This window comes from Physeter macrocephalus, chromosome 1 (genome assembly GCF_002837175.3).
Source record: "Physeter macrocephalus isolate SW-GA chromosome 1, ASM283717v5, whole genome shotgun sequence".
NCBI lineage: Eukaryota > Metazoa > Chordata > Mammalia > Artiodactyla > Physeteridae > Physeter > Physeter macrocephalus.
The window spans coordinates 41,262,624-41,279,864 of record NC_041214.2 but is presented as its reverse complement, the minus strand read 5'-3'; the positions used below and the strand labels follow the sequence as shown (position 1 = coordinate 41,279,864).

Sequence of the window (17,241 nt, the reverse complement as noted above, 5' to 3'; positions counted from 1 at the left end):
TATCATTGGGGAGAGAGAAAGGGGGAGGGGTAATATAGGGGTAGGGAATTAAGAGGTACAAACTATTATGTATAAAATAAGCTACAAGGGTATATTGTACAACACAGGGAATATAGCCAGGATTTTACAATAACTACAAATTGAGTATAACCTTTAAAAATTGTGAATCACTACATTGTACACCTATAACTTATACAATATTGTACATCAATTATACTTCAATGAGAAAAAAATAAAATGTAACAATCTTCTAATTGGTCTAACACCCCACAATGGAACATGCCAGTTCTGATAGAAATTTTAATTCCGAATAGCCCTTGAATTGCTTAAACCACTACCTTTCTCTACTTTCAGCACTTTTTAAACAAATTTAGTCAAATCAGGATGGCAGTTTAAATTGGTTGCTTCCTGGTAATGGCTCACACAACTAGGAACATTTAAACCCCTTTGTCTGCTGACAAGATGGGCTTGGTTCTCCTGTAATGGGCACAGACAAGTTCCTCCTCCTTATCAATACTCAATATCCTTGAATACAACTTTGCAGCTGCCTGATGTTCAGATTCATTCTTTCCTGAGCATTTGTTTTCTGAATTATCACTCTTATTGTGTCAAATGGTGTCTGCCTTCTCCCCCAAGTGAGCCAGTCAGCTGGGACCCAGCATGGATGAGGTTCCCACGGCATGTGCTGTGCCCTTCCCAGACTGCAGAAGTTCCTGCTGGGGGTAATTTCGGTGGTTATTTCAGCCTGGCCCTTTCTAAGCAGCCAGGCTTAGAACTCTTCTAAAGAGCATTTACCCAAGAAAACTGCTCATCAAGGAAATAAATCCAAATGATATCTTCAAACTCAGGTGTGACTACCCCATGCATTCCAACAAGACAGACCATCTGCGATGGTTTCTGCACTGCATTCCCTTCATAAGCAAAGCTGTTCCAGAGTGCATGTCACAGAGTTTATTAAGGAAACCAGATGCCTGGATTTGTATCTTGTGCTCCAAGGGTCACTTTCTTTCTCCCACCAGCAAGACTAGGAGGACTTCATCCGAAAAATGACATTGCTGTATTCAACCGTCCTTTGTGGAAGAATCTCTAGCTCTTGTAGAAACAATTCTGCCACATCTCTTATCATGTGTATTTTAGATGAGAAAGGTTAAAGCAGCTAACCAGATTTTGTTAAAATATGTGGACAAACATGCTCAAAATCCTGATACTAGACAGCTGAAATGATTTAATTGTTTAATATTATAAGTGAACATGTGTGATTAATTTTATTATTACTAAGGAGATGATTCAAGGAGCAGTTTCTAGGCTGTATTGCTAACGGGTGTGTCTGTCAAGAAGTTTTGCAATTTAGCCAAATTAGATATCACAACACGTTGTTTCTTCTCTCTAGTTAGAAAAGCAAGGACAATGTACTAGGCTATGGGTCTGAAGGATAATTAAACGTCGAGAAAAATGAGGAGGAAATGTAGATCCATCAGAAGCCATTTTCCAACTTCCCGCAGTTGCAAAAAGAGAATCGTTCTCTTAGAAAGTGGTGAAAAAAGATTGTATTGGGTATGATGGAGGCTGTAAAGACTAAAACTTGTTCACATTCTGAGGGATTTTTTCTTGTTTTAACTAGCCTTTTACAATTAAAGAAAACATTTCTAGACCAACAAATCATAAATCCACTAGACCAGGATTTGACAAACTTTTTCTCCAAAGAATCAGATAGTAAATAGTTTAGACTTTGGGGCTGGACGCAAAAGTCTAAACTCTGCTCAACTCTCCCACTGCAACAGGTAAGAACCACAGACTATGCTTAACAAAGGCACAGGGCTGCGTTCTAACAAAACTTTATTTATAAAAGCAAAGAGCTGGATTTATCCGACACGTGGTAGTTAGCTGACCCCTGCCTCAGACTCCAAGTTTGTTGATGGCAAGGACCTGTACTCCCAAGACCTGGTACTCAATAAATATTTGTGAATGATATTTTTAAAAATTGGAACTTTGGACCTCATTCTACCATTGTGTGAACTTGACCAAGTCATTTCATCTTCTAGAGCCTCAGTTTTTGTTAATATAAAATGGAAAAAGTAATGTTGATTCTACCTGTTTATAACAACAAAAATCACCAACATTCTCTATAGAAGTACCATATGAAGTTGTGTTTTACATGTGTGTCCTCATTTAATCCTCTCAACAACTCTACATTATCTCCATTTTGTCAGATAAAGAAACCAAGAACACAGAGAGTTTAAATTGTTTAAGGTCACATAGTAAATGATAGAACTGCGACTCAAACTCCAGAGCCTGCTCAGTTAATCACTTCCCACTGCTTCATTTTCCCTAAGCTTAGGAACGAAAATGAACTATTACAAAGAGTTGTTTGTTTTTTTGTATTTTGTAAATCGTGGAACTGTCTTGATCTGTAGGACCAACAACTTTTTATACTTAGCGGTCTAATCCTCTTGAGCTCATATGATTGTTCAGCCACCATCACTGGGGAAGAGAAGGAAATAGGGGATAAATCATATAAGGTCTTTTGGTGGCAAGCAGATGCTGCTGAACTAATGCAAAAGGTCAGAGATGGGGGCAAGATTTATTAGAAAAATACTACATAGCTAATGGACTGAGGAAGAGCTGAAAAAGGCCTTGGGTGGAACACCGTACAACAGGAACTTGGGGACAATGACCATGAAACAATAGCTTGAAAACACCTCCTGCCTCTAAGAATCTCAGCTCATGTTTCAAATTCCTGGGAAAGAGAATCTCTCCTGTCCAGCTACATCAGGCATTTCTACCCTTACGTTAATCGACTCTGGCCAAGGAACAAAACTGGCGGCAATGTTACAACCATAGATGGAACCAGAAAACCCTCCATCAGTAATTATACCATAAGTGGAAAGCCAAACTTCCACACCGTGTTCTGTTTCCACCTGATTCTACCTGCTTCACATTGCTCTGTTGTGACATTTTGACTTGAAAATAAGAGCATTAGACATTTAATGCTTCTTCTAATCTTCTGTTAAAGGCCCCCAAACCCACAAAGGTATTGTTAAAGTTCCAAATGCTTCCACTCTCCCATATTTGACCTTCTACTGCTTCCACCTATATCCTCCATACCCTGCTTCTTGCCACCATCATTAATCTTTTGATCAGATGACCTGTTGATGCCAGTAATCTTTGATCAACCCTGCTCACCTCTTCCATTATCACACATAAACATGTTGATAGCAAAACTGTCATGCTTGCTTGTTTCTAGGTTACCCACAGCAATGAAATTAATTCCCAAGATTCCAGTTTTGTATAAATTTCTGTGTTTTACAGTTTCTATGGCTAAAAATGTAGCCTTAGTGTCATGACTATATTTTAATACAAAATGGGATCATTATTCTTATTTGTTTTTGTTTTACAAATGAATTATTTTTCTTTTATCCTGTGTCAATATCTGCTTTTTTTAACATCTTTATTGGAGTATAATTGCTTTACAATGTTGTGTTAGTTTCTGCTGTATAACAAAGTGAATCAGCTATATTTATACATATATCCCCATATCCCCTCCCTCTTGCATCTCCCTCCCACCCTCCCTATCCCACCCCTCTAGGTGGTCACAAAGCACTGAGCTGATCTCCCCTGCGATGCAGCTGCTTCCCACTAGCTATCTATTTTACATTACAAATGAATTCTTAACTTAATTATTTCGACAATAATTGTTAGCACTCGAGCACTAATTTCCGATCCACACAATAACAGAATGCCTGTTGGACAGATGACTGCCCTTCTTGGGTCAAGGGTGGTTTTGTTTCCATCACACTGGGAGTCTGAGTCTTTGGGAAAGTATTTAGATACATGTGAACTATGGAAGTTTGGAAAATCTGTTTTAACTGCCGTTTCTCCCTTTTCCTGAATTTGTAGTTGCATTTCTGCCCCTCTGTACTTCACTCCTCAGCCCAGAACAACCTGTTCCTTTCTACAAGCCAACAGCTTCCGCATTCCACCAGGAAACAGGGCATGGAATCCAGGGAGAGCATAGAACCTTGTGCCACAGAATATCTGGAAGGAGTTTAAAGAGTCTGGGGACATTTCAATCCTTGGTGTTCTGTACAGTTCAGCTGCTGGTATTTTTTCCTTCAGACCTTTAAATTATTATGCCAAAAATGAAGATATTTCTAACTAATAATAATCACTTCAGTGTATGATCTTAAACTAGGCACTTTGCTGAGGACTTGACAAGCATTATCTCATTTGATTCTTACCAAAACCCTAGGTTCACATTATAGATGAGGAAACCAAGGTTTACAGAGGTTAGTAACTTGCTACATCACACAGTTAATGAGAGGGAGGCATGAGATTTGAATCCAGATTTGATGCCAATGCCTGAGTTCCAAATCCTTTGCAGTTTCTTCATTCTTACTTTGTGACTTGCTTTGATAATTACCATTATAAACTGTCATTTAAAAAAATGGCTTATAGGGAATTCCCTGGTGGTCCAGTGGTTAGGACTCTGTGTTTTCACTGCCATGGCCCAGGGTTCAATCCCTGGTCGGGGAACTAAGATCCCGCAAGCCCCATGATGCCACCAAAAAAATAAATAATAAATAAATAAAATTAAAAATGACATAATAATTTTCTACCTTTTCCACCAGAAGATTATTACGCTTAATTCTATAGCTACCTTCCTACACCCAGCCAAAAATCATAACTCTAATTTCACCATGGAAATCAATGAATAAATAGAATTAATTCTTTTATTCAATTTGTATTTATTGCTTTCTTGTTATGTGCCAGGTTCTGTGCTAGGCTCTATGACAAAGATAGGAATGAACCATCTCTTTCTTCAGTTTGGAGGGCAAGAGACTAGAAAAGAGAGAGAAGAAGAAGAGAGAGAAAAAAATGAAAGAGACTAAGAATTGATTAAAAAAATTGTTAGCGTTACTATTCAATAAAATTTAATCAAATTTTACTCTGCAGACCACTTTTCAAGGTTGATTTTAGTCTTTAAACGTTATCCTGTAAGTATAGAAATACCTTACATTCTTACTGTACAGGTCTTTCTGAGATACTGGTTTCTGCAAAGAAATGTAGATTCTTTTCAACAAAATGTCATAGCATACCCTCTGTAATTCATTCACCACTATTAACCAATTGAAAACTGCCCCATTGTTATAAATTCTTACAAATTTTGGTGGACAAAGGAATGGAATTGACTTATAGACAAGTGTACAGACTATTAAATGCTAAAGAAAACGAATTCTGAAAAAAAATGCATGATAAAAAGCAAATGAAATGCATGTAAAAGAATGAAAATGAATTTTGTCTTCAAGACTGGGGTTAGTGTGGGAAATTACAATGCTATTAACCTAAGAAATATCAACACCATATCCTCAGAAACGTAGACTTGCTTAACACTAACAGAGGGTCAAATTTCATTACAGCCAATATCACAGTAAAATTTTCAGAATGACACCAAGAATTTGACTGTTTTTCTTTTTTCAACAATAGGGACATCATTAAATTCTGCAGACAGAATCTAGGGTAGAAGTTAGTCCTCTGTATTTTAACATGAGTAACAGAGGAACAAAGTACCTAAGGAAATTTTTAAATCTTCCTTTTTTCCCTTATGTTTATAGTTGATCAAAATAATGATGCAAAATAACAAAGTCTAAGCCAACTAGGATTTTTAGGCTCTCTCCCAGAGTTAATTTTAGTTAAAATTATTTTTTTAGCTTCTAAATTGGTTTTTTTCCCCCTTGTTTGCTTGAGTTTTGTTTTCTTTTCTTTAAATTTATGTTCCCTTTGCGCATTCCACTTATGCCAGGTTTGGGAGGGGAAAACACCTCCCAATAATTCTGCAAGATGGTTGATTGCTGTGTTTGGTTGATCAGGATGAGTTTCCAATAAAGCATCCAAAAATGTTGGCTGCCTCTCAGTAAAACCTTCAAATCCTTAGAGGTGTTCCTCATCACTAAAACAGCAGACCATAAAGTTTGCTTTATGCAAGTAGATTTATGTCTTTCTTTGTACTCAAACACAACCATAAAGGTTTATCTTCTGATCAGAGGGGAAAAAAATAAACAAAGCAACAAAGTTCTCCCCAAACGAGAGTGTATGAGCCAAACTAACAACGCTTTTGTTCTTTCCAGGTTAACAAGAAATAGGAAGAAAGAAAAAAAGTAGGTCTAGGACGCAAGGAGGCTCCACGCTTTTTTATGTGACTTTGATTCCTGATCAGCAAACTTCAGTGTGTGTTATAAATCTTGAGGATTTATATTATTAACCAAACAAGAATTTTTACAATCAGGGAACGTTTGTCTGGCTTCCCCCTCACCTCCTCCCTCCCCACCCATCCCCCCAACCAGCACACACAATTTTTGTAGAATATTTTGTTGGCTATAATTAAACTATGTGTGTTAATTAGGATTAGATTTTAAACGCACTGCTTGGGAAGTTGAAAAATACAGGATCTGAATGAGCCCAAATTGAGATGACACTTGAATTTTCGCAGATGTTTCCATAATCCTAATTTCAAATTGATTGTACTTCCTGAACAGTGAGAAGCCATTTTCAGTTATTTATTCAGACGTGTGCACTACTTTTCCCTCTACCAGTGGGTAGAAAATATCTAGCACTTTCATTAACTCCTTCAAATAAACTGATTTCTGAGGCAGGTTTTAATGGGAGTGATGCCAAATCAGACCCACCTGCTCCTAGGGTCACCCCAGAGCCCACGTAAGGGGACCAAGCAGAAATCTGGAGCCCAGTAATTTCCCTCTTGCCTTCCCCCTTATGATGGGTTCAGCTGGCTTTTGACTGTCATGGCTCAATAGGCCAGGGAAAAAGCAGAGAGAGGAAAAAAGAACTTCCCAAATTATTGGCTACCAGCAGCCCATAATATGTGACACTTGATTCAGCTGCAAAGACGTGCAGCATACTATGCTACATAAGCCCAGGGTCTGGACCCAAAAACAGGGCCACCTGTAAAACACATTCCCAAATAAATGGCCCATAAAAAAGATAAGCCCCCGCCAAATCTAAATGTGTCGGTACCAAGTGGCATTTCAGCAAAAGCTGAAAACCCACCACCAGACTAGCAATATACCTGAAAGAAAGCGTTGTCTTCTCTTTGTCTATGTGGGTTTGCTGCAGTTTCTCTCTACCTTTTATTTTATGTTCAACCCAGAATCCAGAAAGGCTTCAGAAATCCTGCCTTGGAAGCAACCCCATTCCCCTGACAAGTCTCCTATTTGATTATAATTCCTCGCAGATTTCCTGTTAGGGGGGCCTCTGCTGAATTAGAGGCATCTTGCCTTCTTCCACCTGTAACGATTTCCCACTCAACTGTAAGACAATGGCCATGATTGATCTAATGAGGGACTGGAAAATCCAGCTGATTGCTATAAATAGTTGAAAGCAAAAACTTGTGCTTGGCTTCCCAAAGAATTTCTCATCAACTCTGGTACCCTAACCTAAATAGGTAAGCAGCCTCCTGGCAAATTAGGTGAGACACTTAAGCTTTATCTTGGTGGGAGTTCATCCAGAGGGCAAGGCAGAATTCAAGCCGAGAGATGACTGACAGAACATTCACGTTTTAAAGCAACAATCATATGTCATCCTATATGTCTCATGAAGGCAGAATTCATTTTTTTAAACAGAAAACAGTTTGAATAAATGCAAGTGTGCATGAGACCAAACTGGGTTTTTTTAATGGCTGTTGTTTTTTAAATATTTGAAGTCCAGTGGAAAGCCTTTGTGCATTCATTTGTTAAAGAAAATAGCATGCTGTAAAGGTACGTTAAAGTAATTCACATAAAGTCCCCTGAACATCATATAATTATTTTCCTCCTTCCATCTTTTAGAACTGTGGTTTTTTTGTTTTGTTTTAAGGAGTTGATTTCTTATTTATTTATTTGTTTATTTTTGGCTGCATTGGGTCTTCGTTGTGGTGCACAGGCTTCTCATTGTAGTGGCTTTCTCTTGTTGCAGAACACGGGCTGTAGGCACGCGGGCTTCAGTAGTTGTGGCACGTGGGCTCAGTGGTTGTGGCTTGCAAGCTCTAGAGCGCAGGCTCAGTAGTTGTGGCACGCAGGCTTAGTTGCTCTGCGGCATGTGGGATCTTCCCGGACCGGGGCACGAACCCGTGTCCCCTGCATCGGCAGGCGGACTCTCAACCACTGCGCCACCAGGGAAGCCCAAGACTGTGTTTCTTAATCGAAGTTGCATGTTAGAATCATCTGATGCCAAGCCATTCCCCAGATCAATTACATAAAAGTACAGGGCTTGGAATCCAGGAATCACTTTTGTAACTCTCCAGGTGATTCTAATGGGCATCCAAGTTTGAGAACCAGTTATTGTACTAGAGAGTCTCCAATAATAGCATGGAGAAATGTTTTCCTCCTGGTCGACGTGCCGAAGGAAAAGGGTCAAGTAAAACTGTCCCTACCTCCCTACCTCTTGCCTGGGAGTTATCTGGGGATTAAGAGTTCATCATATGCATGCCTGTCCTCATAGTCGCTGCTAGAGCCTCTGGGGGTCACTTCCACCCCTTGGATATGGCCCCAGAGTGTTTAAGTAACTTGCCTTAAGACCACTAGCCAGTAAGTGGCACAACCAGATTTCAAATCAGGCCAGTGTTGGCCCCAGAGTCCATGCTTTTTATCATTACAAAAACAAAGGTGGAATGCTGGGAGTCCATGAGCCATACCTAGTCCAAGACATGTTTTATTTGGCTCACACAGAAGTCTAAAAATGTTTAAATGTGTGTGCCTATATGGTGAGTGTGTGATCTTCAGTTTGTTTTAATCCCAACTTTCTTCCCCTTGAGCATATTTTAATCATTTAACAGCTTGGCCTCTGTTGGCATTTGAATTCACATTCCTGGGCTAAGACAAGAGGGACATTTAAAATTATGGTGAGGGCTTCCCTGGTGGCGCAGTGGTCGAGAGTCTGCCTGCCGATGCAGGGGACACGGGTTCGTGCCCGGTCCGGGAGGATCCCACATGCCACGGAGTGGCTGGGCCCGTGAGTCATGGCCGCTGAGCCTGCACGTCCAGAGCCTGTGCTCCGCAACGGGAGAGGCCACAACAGTGAGAGGCCCGCGTAATGCAAAAAAAAAAAAAAAAAAAAAAAAGAAAAGACTATGGTGAAGTCACGAAAACGTGAATGCTGCCACATACTTCCCTCCATTACACGTTGATTGATAAAGACTAAAGTCACCCATTCCCATCTGAAACTGATGCTCCTTACCAATGCATTCAGTTGTTCACTTGTTCATTCACTCATTCGCTTCCCGCTAGGTAGAAGACACTTTGTAAGGAGTAGTAATCCCAAAGGACAGGAATGAACATGTATGTTCCATTAAGTTCCAGGCATTTAGCTGGGCGTTTTGCAGACATTTTTTCAGCTAACATTTGATCCATTCAGCAACCCATCTGATACTACTAGTATGAATATTTTACTGATACAGTGAACTGAGAGTATGAGAAGCTGAGGCATTTTCATTCCTTCATTTAATAAATATGAATGAGCAACCACCTCATGTCACTGTTCTAGATGATGGTGACCCGAGTTTGAACAAAACCGTTCAATTGCTGATTCTCCATCAGCTGGAGCCGTCTTGGATCAGCTTGCAAGAGCTGATTATTAGAATTTCAAGAATTTTGCAAGCCGGTTGTTAAGTTACAGGTAACTTAAAATCAATCACGTCAGAAGTATCTACATCATGGAAAGCAAGTAAAACTATAAATCAGGACTTTTATTTTTTTGAGAGCCAGTCTACAATAATTTATGAATTCTCAGAGTTTGAAATCAGAATCTAGACCTGAGTGCCTCTGAAACCAGGGCCATTTCTATTCTGTAGCTGAATAAGGAAGTCTCCACGTTCAAGAAGGCTACAACAGGGAGAGGGAAACACATCAACCTCACAAACCCACAGTCTGGTGTAGACGCCTGGATTTGAATCCCACCAGCTACTTACCAGCTGTGTGACCTCGAGGATGTAAGTTAATATTCCTTTGCCTGTTTCCTTCTCTACTAAGCAGGACAATAACAGTTACTTCACTGGGTTGTGTGAAGATTAGTCTTTATACTAATATATACACTTTAGTGTATATATTACATTTTATATATAAATATAGTGTATATTTAAACTTTATACATATTTATAAATATAGTGTATATTTATAATATATATTTATAAATATAGCATAAATTCATACTTTATATATCCCCTATATAAAATATAAAGGGGATAAAACATTGCCTATCACTTGGTAAGAATTGTGTAAATGTTAGTTATTATTATTTAAAACAATAAAAACAGCAAATAAACATTTGTATTTCTATAAGTGTTTGTACCTGAGAGAGGAAAAGAGAAGATTTTGAGTGTATGTGGGAGAGAATGCTTTCTCTCATTCCCTTCCATTTTGTTAAATTGTATTAAAAGCTCTTGCAACTTTTGAAAAATTGCAGGAACCAACTGATTTGACTCTGACTTTTCCTTTGAAGTGGTCAAAGAGAAAACTGCTTTGTCTGGCTGGAGATTCATTCAAATCCAATTTACACTGTATTCAATTTACATTGCTACATGCAAGCAAGCTTAGGCTCACCAAGACTCCCAAAGAGTTGGAGAAACACAGAAGCTGGCGCCTTCTCTGTATCCACTGGCCTGACCATGCAAATCAGTCCATTTTTCATTCCACTTTTCTGTCATTCTTTGAAAGCAGGTATTTTGAGTATTTAAAAATGTTAAAAACTTATAGTCAATAGTAGTGTGTCATTTTTTTCTTTTCTTTTTTTTTTATGTGATTTTTGTTCGTTGATTATACCAGCACTTTAAAGAAAAAAAGAACCATGTTGTTACAGGCCACTGAAATATATAAATATTGCTATTCAAAGCCATTCATCTGATGGGAACAACTCTTATATCAAGAGAGTTGATAAGGGGAGAGAGGATCCAAGGAATGAGAGACATTTAGTCATCTATCAAGATGTGAGTCCCTGAACACAACTGATAACAGGCATGTTTGTTTCAATGAAAATTCAGCAAGAAATAAGCTTTGATTTTAAAAATCAGAGTTATGATAGGTTAATAATAAGAAAGACTTGAGCAATCTTTCTAGAAGTGGCCACATAATTTGTCAACTGAAGATTGAAAGTCTTGTTGTTGCTAATAAAGTAACTCAATCTTATATCCACAAAGATCAGCAAAAATGGCAACTTGGACTGTCCCAGAATTTAAGTCCACAAAGGGTGAGTGTGTCATATTTAGTGTTGTTTATTTCCTTAGATGTCAGATTAAGCAGTCATTAGTTCAATCAAACTACTTAATATTATTACTTCATATAGAATGCTCCATAGCCTCTGTACACATCAAAGTGTATAATTTACACAAAAATCATTACTTGCCAATATTTGGGGACCTTGATAGTAAATCAAGATGCTATCTAGTCTAGCCAGCTAGAATGAAATTTCTTTTCTTCCTTCTCTGGGAACTGCTTTCTCTCAGCCTTTGGCAAAGACTTTGTCAAAATTTTAGGCTAAGTAGATGTGCAGTATATATTAATGATGTAGAATAAATTATTCTGAATGCTGTAATATCCCAATGTCCAACTGTTCTGAAACTTTCTGCCTAGAATCGTAATGATATGATTCAACTCAGAGTCCAAAAGAAGAAGGGAAAGTTGTTGAAAAATGTACAAAAAAGATTTAAACTAAAAGTTGGAGAAAGTTACATAGAATGAAATAAATTCTTGAACTGATAAGAGAATTAATTGTAACTTCTAAAGGAAGCAGGTTGAAAGTTTCTCTCTCTTCTTTCTCATAATCTCTTATTCTTTCTTTTGAAATTTTGAGCCATTTGGAGGATTTTTGAAGTTGAAAATTTTGAGGATTGGTTTTAGTTTTTTTTGTTTGTTTGTTTGTTTGTTTGTTTGTTTTGGCGGTACGCGGGCCTCTCGCTGCCGCGGCCTCTCCTGTTGCGGAGCACAGGCTCCGAACGCGCAGGCTCAGCGGCCATTGGCTCACGGGCCCAGCCGCTCCGCGGCATGTGGGATCTTCCCGGACCAGGGCACGAACCCGTGTCCCCTGCATCGGCAGGCGGACTCTCAACCACTGCACCACCAGGGAAGCCCTAGTTATTTTTTTAATCTTAAAAGTGACAAAATTTTGTGTGATTCACCTCCACCCGAACAATCAACTGAATTTGTTGTTGTTGTTTACTGCAGTACTTTTATTTCCCTCACAATGACAAAATGTTGCTGGGACCAAATGTTCTCAAGTGACAGTAGAAAACCAACATTTGCTGTCATCTCTTAAAGAATTGGGAATTGCATACAAAAACCTTACATATATTGAAAGGATGAATACATTTATAGGTGTAAATGCAAACCATTTTCCATCTCAAGGGAAGTAACAACCACCAGGTATTCTGGCAGGAAATTGTGAGGTAAGAAAGGAAAGTGGGTTCTAAGGTTGGGACCTTCCCAACCCCGTCGGACACCAAAGACAAATGCCAACTGGCTCAGGACTCTTGCCAGCCTCTAAAGAAATCCTGGAATAAGCAGCTCTTACACACGAATACCCTGCACAGGTCAAGAAACTCATGGGCTCGCAAATTCTCAGTAGTGAGGTAGTGACAGAGCTGCATGTATTGGGGGTATAAATCAAAGATATGTACAGGATATTAAACATAGACCAAAGGAACAGTTAACTTAAACAGAAGGTCAAAATCAGCAAGTTGTACAATCCAGGGCTGATAGCAGATACAAACTTCAAGGACAAATTTCTTTTCAAAGGCTATTCCAGTTTCATGAGGCTAGCATGAGGTGTGCATACTTGCCAGGGCAAATTTATACTCTTGAATGGACTTAGGCAGCAAATTCCAAGAGTCTGCTTGCAGTCCATTTAGAAGCATTTGCGGTGGACGATAGAGGGGTGGCCCTCGTCATACTCCCGCTTGCTGATCCACATCAACCGGAAAGCCAGGATGGAGCCCCCGATCCGCACCTAGTACTTGTGTTAAGGAGGAGGGTTGATCTTGATATTGATCCTGCTGGGAGACAGTGCTGGTGATCTCCCTCTGCATCCTGCGGGCAGTGTGGGGTACATGATGGTCTCCCCAGACGTCACCCTTCAGGATGGAGTTGAAGGTGATCTCCCGGATGCCACAGGACTCCATACTCAGGAGGAGGGCTGGAAGAGCGCCTCTGGACCCCAGAACTGTTTATTGTGGTTGCTGATCACCTGACGGTCGGGCAACTCGCAGCTGTTCTCCAGGGAGGAGGAGGACACGGCAGTAGCCATCTCCTGCTCCAACTCCAGGGCGACGTGGCAGAGCTGCTCCTTGATGTCACGCATGATTTCCCACTGGGCAGTGATGGTGAAGCTGTGGTCACGCTCCGGGAGCATCTTCACGAGGTAGTCGGTCAGGTCCCGGCCACCGTGGTCCAGAGGCAGGATGGCGTGGGGCGGGGGGTGGAGGGGGAGAAGCGTACTCCTGGTAGATGGGCACAGTGTGGGTGACCCCATCTCCAGAGTCCAGGACAGTACCAGTGGTGCGGCCAGAGGCTACAGGGACAGCACAGCCTGCACGGTCATGCACACGGCCAGAGTGTTGAAGGTCTCGAAGGAGATCTGAGTCATCTTCTCAGGGTAGGCCTCAGGGTTCAGGGAAGCCTCGGTCAGCAGCAGGGGGTGCTCCTTGGGGACCACGCGCAGCTCATTGTAGAAGCTGTGGTTGGTGCCTATCTTCTCCATACCACGTCGTCTCAGTTGGTGATGATGCTGTGCTCCATGGGGCACTTGAAGGTCAGGATGCTGAGCTTTGCTCTGGCCTCATCACCCACGTGACTGTCCCAAGCCTACCGTGACACCCTGTTGTCAGGGGTAGTCGATGATGGATGGAAACTCGTTCCCCCGAGAGGCGTCATCCCCAGCAAAGCCAGCTTTGCACGTGCCAGAGCGATCGCAGATGAGGAGCATAGAGATTTCTTCTTCGCTAGTGATGGACCGAGGCAGCAGCAGCGTGCAACAGCCGGAGGACCAGAAGAGGCTGTCTAGTGAGGCCAATCTTCAACTAAATTTAACTGAGCAAACACTGCTGGAATGCCTAGGCTGTGTGGGATGTTTACGAGCCCAGGTCATGCCTTTCAGAAGATTAGATGCTGACAGAGACAGATACAGGCATCATATACTTAGGAATGAAGGACACTGAGAATAACCGAATTAACATCTCTGAAGAACAGATTCTGTTGTTTTTATGTTCATTTTTTTCTGGTGATCAATGATTATAGAAAACGTGGAAAATTCAGAACAGTCCTCCAAACACTAGAAACCCTCACCTACCCACCGCCCCCCTGCCAGATAATCACCCCAGATGTAAATATAGTCTGCTAACCTGAAAGAGATATGAACAAGGAAGGTTAAGCATGAGAACGGTGTTAAAGGCAGAACTGATAACATTTGACAACTGATTGAATGTGCTGAGAAGGGAGTCATCAAGAATAACCATAATTTTCAAAACTAAGCAACTTGGTGCACAGTGATGGAATAAAGCACATAAGGAACTTGAGAAGAGTAAAAGGTTTCCAGGAAAGGAGAGGTGTCAGTTTAACTATCTGAAGTGCATGTAACAGCAGTAGAGTCACATGGAAATCCTAATAGATGGTTGGTTAGGTAGAATAAATACTACCAGTAATATTCTTAAGGTATTCATATTTAAGTTGGCCATTGAAATCTATTTTTAAAGATCACTTTAAACTATACATCACAAACTCTGAATTGTGCTGAGAATTAGACACTGAAATTATATTTTGATCCTGATCATCAGCTCAGATGAATACATTTTATATATATATATATATATATATATATATATATATATATAGACCCTACTATTATCTTTGGTATAAAGTTATAAAGAGATATGCAATGAATATTCCTCATTCATAAATAATTCTCACTAGTGTTTACCAATAATTTCCAATCTCAAGCACCTATGAAAATATCAATTTATTAAAACTCCAAGCTCATGGGCTTTGTTCTGTTCTACAAATGAGACAACAATGTCACCAAGAACGGAAAGGTCTTAACAGTGAAAACAAGTCATATTGCTAGAACTGACACTTCAAAGCCTGGAGCCTAAACCACCCAAAAAATGCTTACTGAGCCACTGTGGCTACCAGTCTAAACAGGAAAGTTTGATAAGTATCCATTCTCACTTTTTTTCTTTTCTCAGACCCTTAAGGACTTTCTTTCTGCAGACTCAGTCGACTAGGATCCTATGCAAATAAATAAGTACTAGATACCATTGGTTATCTACTCAATTTTCATTTTCCCTTGTTCCTTGCTCTCAGTTTCCTATTTTGTTCCTGTAGACCAGGACTTCAGACCTGGTGGATAACTTTTGATTGGCCTAAACCAATGGAGATAATTCACTTCATTTTGCTAGTCATTGGTCTAGGTGCAGGCATGTGATACAATTCTGGTCAATGAGATGTAAGAGGAGTTATGTTTCTGGGTTCTGGAAGTGTTTGCCTCCTCAATGAAAGAGCATTGAGAATAGAAAGACCATTTGCCCCCCACCTCTCTCCATCCCTCTGGGGACACGATTATTTTGAGCTTCAGCAACCATTTTCAACCATATGAAAAAAAAATCAGAAATATGCTGAGGATAGCAGTACAACAAAAATCAGAAAGTCATAGATCTTTTATGAAATCTCTAGAATGAGCTACCAACCCTGGAATTTATACTGCCAAACTTTCTGTTATGCTTAACCATTAATTGACATTACACTTGAAGCTATTGTCAGCTATAACTTGCAGTGAAGAGCAATCCTAATACTGTTTGTAAAGCACTTTGCATAGCAGAGGCACTCAACAGATTTTAATTTAAATAAAATTAATAGGCAATCCAAAGATCACTAGGCTCAGAGGCACATTGTAGAGCCCAGGTTTAGTCTAGCTGAAGAGTGTGTCTGGGATAGGGACCCAAGTCCCAAAGTCCAGCATCCTTCGCGTAACACCAGCTTGCTCATTACCTATATCAGGGTGTCAGCTTTTGTTTGTCGATTTGTTCTTCAAGTGGTTGGATGCATGCCTTGAAACAGCCCAGGTTGCTGAGTTCCTGCAAGCTCCGCCCCCCCTTCTACATGACTGGACACTCTTCATCAGACTAATTTTCACTCCTCTGAGCATCGCTACATCTTCTCTTCCTGCTTCTTTCTACGGCCTTGAGAACAACCATGTTGGAGTGGAATAAACCAGAGCCTAGCAGGGTAAGAGAAATGGAAAAGGAACAGAGGTCTGAATAATCCATCAGCTGGCTAATCCATCTGTGAATAATTCATAAACTGACTAATCTGACCCTACCATCCTGCCTATACATCTAGAAAAAAAGAAAGGTGCCTTCAGGCAGCTAGACTTTTCACTTCTTCCAACGAGTTCCAATATCTCAGGGCAAAGCCAAGAACTGTTCCCACCACCACCACATCCACGGGGCTTGGAAGAGACAGACATTCAGTTATATGGTCTTCTCTGTGGTTTCACTGGTGACAGTAAAATACTTCAGGCAGAGGAAACAAAACATCAAAGGATTCAAAGGAAATGAGGTCATCAGAATCAAGTCCTCAGTGTTCCCGGGAACAGAATCTTCATGGTTGAGAAAAAAGACACGAAAACAACACATTTATTTAAAAATCTGATTCTAGATCTTTCTTCCTTCTCAAGAACAAAAGTATGTATTTCTCAGTCCCCTCTGTGGGCTCACAGAATAGAGCTCCCAAGTCATAGAAAAGGAAAACAAGACTGCAACTTTTTGTTAACCTGGTTTGGAAGGATGGGTAAACACCAGTGTTATCTGTTATTGATGTGCTATCTGTCTTTGATATGGGAAGTCTATATTTTAGGGAGAAAAAGGTTTGATCCATAGAATGTCCCCAGGTACCTGATAATGGGACAGCGACATAGTGAGATTTTTTTTTAATTCGGTGAGATTGGGAATCAGGTAGCCAGTATCCACATCAAAACTTTGAAGAGGAAGATCTCTGTCACTCCACATCATTATCTGTTGAGTGTTTTTAACCCTGAGATGTTTTCCCCCTTGAATGAGAAAGAAAACTCTAATGGAATAAAAGCAGGTATGTCCTAAATGCTTTTAGCATTTATTCTTTCATTCTCCACACCTTCAATCTTTTGCTAAGTTTCACCTCTCTGCTGGGCACAAGGACTCATAGAAGAATTGGGCAAAGCCTCTGCCCACAAGAG

General features: G+C 40.2%; 1 pseudogene; it reads right to left on the bottom strand.

Moving 5' to 3' along the window:
* Nucleotides 1-12,882: 12,882 nt before the first annotated feature.
* Nucleotides 12,883-13,968, bottom strand: LOC102986970 (actin, cytoplasmic 2-like; annotated as a pseudogene).
* Between the last annotated feature and the right edge of the window lie 3,273 nt (nucleotides 13,969-17,241).